Source organism: Etheostoma spectabile, chromosome 23 (assembly GCF_008692095.1).
Source record: "Etheostoma spectabile isolate EspeVRDwgs_2016 chromosome 23, UIUC_Espe_1.0, whole genome shotgun sequence".
NCBI classification, from domain to species: Eukaryota; Metazoa; Chordata; class Actinopteri; order Perciformes; family Percidae; genus Etheostoma; species Etheostoma spectabile.
This window is the reverse complement of record NC_045755.1, coordinates 2,581,107-2,586,107: the sequence shown is the minus strand read 5'-3', so window position 1 is coordinate 2,586,107 and position 5,001 is coordinate 2,581,107. Positions and strand designations below refer to the sequence as shown.

The window sequence follows — 5,001 nt, the reverse complement described above, 5'->3', positions numbered from 1 at the left end:
CCCCTCAGAATTCTGACTCCAAAATCATCAATTTTTCACATTGCCCTAATCCTCTTCCATAAGCCTGTGATTACACTCATTACATATTTGTTAGCCCTCAAAGGGCCCTGCAGCGGGCCACACTCAGCATGCCACTGTCTGTTGGCTGTTACATAAAGACATGAATTATACCGTTATTCATATTCCTCCTGTGTTTATCCCTTCCACATATCATAAACTCGATGATTTGTGACTTAAAACGCTGGGAGCAGAGACAAAAGCAGTCTAGCCAACATGATGCAAAGTGGAAAACAATAATAATAGTCGCCTTTGTGTCAGCCGACGGGAAAAGGCAGCACAGTGTGAACGCAACACAACACGTAAATAGGAGTTTTGAACCGTAGTATTAACTGGTGCCTTCAGTGCAAACGTGTGGCCGATTTATGAGCGTAATACGACACTAAATGGTCCCCGTGCTCCAGACTATAGCCTGTTTCTCTTGTAGAACTACAGACGCGTTTGGCGCGTTTACCCTGCTGCCTTGACTTCAGGCAACACCCAGAGGAAGCGCTCCACAAACAGCTGCTGTTGCTCTTCTTCTCGTGTGTTAGTTAGCTAACTATGAATGTATCTGGGGAAAAGGGCCAAGGAGAAACAAAAAGGGAAAGGGAGTCTATGGGAAAGTCACGCAAAGTCCTACGTTTTCTGCATTAGCTTGAAAAAAAACAACCTCTCGATTCTATTTGACATCAAAGCAACCCGCCGTCAAACATCAAAATGAAGCAGCAAATCACATTCACGGGTATATTTATTAAAAGTGTAATAAATGTAGGCCTAAGTGTAAGTAATGTGGGAATGTTAGAGGGGCTTACCTAATGTTTCGGAGTGGCGGACAGCTCCAGAAGCTAGCAGGCGGACTAGTGGAGACAAGAGTTGGAGACCCTTTCCATTTAACAAGCGAGAAGACTGAGTGGAAATTTCCATGTGCCATGTGATGATGCAGAACTCGGGAAGCGTCGTGTTACACCGCCAATCATTGCTGGGGGCTCCTTATTCTCCTAATCACCCCCCCCTTTTCTTCCAGGTAGACTATACTCGTTGGGGGGGGGGGGACAGCTTGAATTGACTTAAAATGACATTCTAAGTGGATTCATTTTGGTCTAATTGTTTCCCTTTTTTTGTATCTCAAATGCGTTATCTTAAGATAGAACAATCAGTATGCAATGTGTATACAGGCTAAAGGGTGTTTGTGCAACGTTTAAGATGAAATGAAAAGATAAGGTTATGATTGGGCCCGATTACTGCCTGGGATCCTTTGTTTACATTCCGCCCGGCCACGTTGTCGCTGCTCTCACTGCTCAGATGCGTTCAAGGGAAAGTAGGAAAGGAAAGGAGGCAAAACAAAGGGGGTTTAATTTAAGAGAGGGGGATTTTATGAACTGCGTGTTATGATCAAGTAGCCTACTCAAGTATTGTAGCCTCCTTTTTTTATATCTGTAAGTTTATAGTCAGTGGTGGAAGAAAAATTCAGATATTTAAAGCAGCAAAACCTCCCACTTTGGTATTATTGCTGTATTAATACTAGCCTACTGTATTATTGTATACCTTCCTTTTGATTCCGGTTCTTATCAATATTCCATTCTGAGGGTGGAGTTGAAACAGGTCACTTGCTTATTTTATCGTTAATATTTTTAATTCAATGGGGATTTACAGTTTTACCGGGCTTCTTCAGCTTACTGCTTAATGTGCTCCATGGCTGCAACATAGCAAGTGCCTGGCCGCTACATGGAAACCCAAACTTTCGCATTTTAAATTTGGAACCGATCATCAGATTGGAAACCATTGGAAACGATTCCAATAAAGACACAATTCAATTGGAATCCTACTTTTTGAAACGATCCCAAGTTGGAACCGGTTCTCGATGCCCAATCCTAGTCACCAACTGGAACCGAGGTGCAATAACTTGCAACTTTAGGAGCCAATCTGCTTTTTTTGCGGTCAGCTAAAATTTCTTCTGAATTTATTTTGCAGTAACGAAGATGCTTAGAAGGAAATGTATCGGAGTAAGTAAAGTATACATTTTAACAGTTTTGTGAAATATTGAAAACAAAAGAAAGTACAGATACATGACAATTCTACAATAACAAAGTATTTGTACATTAAAATACTTCTTAGTCTAAGTTCTTAGTGCCCATATTAGGCCTGCACGATATTGGAAAACCGGATCTGCAGCAATGTGCAGTACAACAAAAATATGGTGTTTTTTGAAAATGAAACCATGTAAACCTATTCTGGTACAACCTCAAAATACAACTATGAACCTGAAGATGAGCATAATAAAACATGGCCTCAGGTGTTTCATATTTTGAAAGCCAACTCAGTCTCATCATCATCAATATTTAAAAAAACTCAAATATTTCATGTAACTTAAAGTATTGATTACGGGTCGACCAATCCTGTATTTTCAGGTACGATACTAATAATCGGCCAGGCCAGTAATCAGTCTATCCCTAGTATTGGGTCAACAGGAAAAAAACAAACCTTTTCTAGATGTTACATGGGTTTTTTGATCTCCAGACAGTAAGCGTAAAAAAAGTCCTTTATTTACAGAAACCATACTTAAAAAATGAAACAGGAGAAACATAGCAGTCAGCAAGCAGTCATGCATGAGTATGAGAAAACCCCATGGAATATTTTGCCTGAAGATGGTCTAGTATTGAAACGTTGCCTACTATTGCAAGTTAGACGGTGTGCGGGAATTCTGTCTATGCAACTTCTGACTTGCTTGTCCCCCTCCAACGCACCTGCACCTTGCAGATGCGTAAAGTCTTTTCTGTAGAGCTTTTTATGTCCGTCCACACCAGGCTAGAGGTGTTGAAATTAATCAAATAATCAATGCATCGAGTGGACATGGACGATGTTGCATTGACAATCGGCCGGGCCATAATCGATTATTTATGTTTGCAATTTAACCCTTGTGTTGTCCTCCCGGGTCAAAAACGGGGAAAAATTTGACATTTTCATGCCTTTTTCAGACTTTTTTTTAAGTTTTCACTAACACCACTTTACTAGTTTTACACTACTTTTTGCAATTCATGGTCAATAACCCTCATTTATATAGAATTATACCTACGATTTGAGTTAAAAAGCAGAAATTATTAAATAGTTTGACAAATAGTTAAGATCAGAGGAACGTACAGATGAGTTTAGTCAGGAATGAAAGTGATCAATTCTATTTGCAAAGAGTGTTGTATGGAATCCATTTTCTGTAGTAATTTGGTTAAAAAGAAACCCATATTTCAGATATAGACATTTTTTTAAAGGGGTCAAATTTGACCCAAGTCAACAGTATGTACGTATGTATGTATGTATGTATGTATGTATGTATATATGTATGTATGCCATACATAACAACCTTTCTGTTTACATATTCTGTTATGTTTTGCACATTCAGGAAGTGCCTTGTGTTCAGTGTTGTAGTTCTATGTATCCAATTTGTTTAGTGTTAGAGCACTGCCAAAGGTTTTGTTTTTGAAGCTTGAAAAGTAGTGCTGTCAGTTAAACGCATTTTTAAACTCATAGTAACATTAGAAAAACTACATTAGAAAAACTACAACACCACACCGGATCTACCTAGACTGGAAACAAAACAACAGAAACACCGCGCACACACCGTTTAGTAACGTTACGTTTTGGGTGGATGGCAAGCAGGAGACGCCAAAATGGACGCCAATAAGTTTCTGAATGGAAAGTTTTTACTTTTTAAAAGTTGCCAAATGGTTCCATTGACAAGACCAAAGTGATCTGTGTGTTTGGTCGTTTGGTCAAACTGAGCTATTGTCGCAACGTCCTGTCTGAAATACCACTTGATGGCCAAGCACACATCTGATGCCAATCCCCCCCCCCCCCCCCCACCCTTTTATTGATGGACAGTGTCACATTGTGTGAGAGATTATTTACTCCAAGTGAGAATATTCCGTGTGAAATTGAACACTACAGTAGGCTATATGCCAATGTTTTTATCCATTTAAAAAAACATTTGCACAAACAAGCCAATCCACTTTTCCATGTTGATAAGAGCATTAAAATGAGAAAAAATAACGAGACAAGAAGAAATCAAGGGACAAGACAAGAAAAGACAAAAATGTGCGATTAATTGCGAGTTAACTATGACATTAATGTTACTAATCCAAATTAAACGTTTGAATTGTTTGACAGCACTATTGAAAAGCCATGAATTAAATATCTCATATGGCTTTAATAGAAAAATGTGTTTGATGCATTGTGATGCATCGAGATATGGAATCGCTGACATGGTAATCATAATGGAATGTGGAGATTCCCCCCTCTGCACCAGGCTCAGGTGCAGTGTTGCCATGTCCGCTTATTCTAAGCGACTTTGGGCTTGTTTTTTTGTAAAGTCGCTTACAAATATTGGTTGTCGGGGTTGCGGTTTTTTTGGGCTTTCACAAAGTGTGGTTGCTATTTGGGCTTGTACCGCTTGTCCTGCCGGTCGCTCGATCCCGCCCTTTCCCATAAACACTATAGACAGCAGCGTTATTTCCCACCCACTTCCTGCTTCTAATGGCTCTGACCCAGATGGAAACGAGTACCAACCAATCAGAGGCCGAGCAGGGCAGTCTGTTGTTTTCTGGTTAGGAAAATGCGCGAGTAGCGACTAATGGTGAGTGTAGCCTACAGTAGGGAGTTTTTGGAGGAATAAATGCCCGGGATAAAGTGGGAGAAATACGGGAAGAAGTCTAACAAAGACTGGGAGAAAGAGAAAGGAGGAAATGAATGGATTCAACCCGTCGTGGGGAACAACTCAAAATCACTGTGAAAAAAAGTGATTTCAAATCCCATCAGTTTTCTAATGTTAACTAATGTTAAAAGGTGGTTTAAGTTACTCCTGTGGTCATGGTCCTGAAGCTCAGGGGGAGAAAATAAATAAACTCTAGCCTACCATGGGGACAGTTTACCAATCTGTCCACATGGATTGTAACACAGTTTTATTTATTTTTC

At 39.9% G+C, this 5,001-nt stretch overlaps 1 protein-coding gene across 1 annotated transcript in view; it reads right to left on the bottom strand.

The window, feature by feature from the left end:
- Positions 1-1,017, bottom strand: part of slc38a4 (solute carrier family 38 member 4) — a 55,756-nt gene extending 54,739 nt beyond the window's left edge. Inside the window, exon 1 of the mRNA XM_032505758.1 lies at positions 852-1,017. The gene's annotated coding sequence lies outside the window, so the exon portion shown is untranslated. The remainder of the gene's footprint in view (positions 1-851) is intronic.
- Between the last annotated feature and the right edge of the window lie 3,984 nt (positions 1,018-5,001).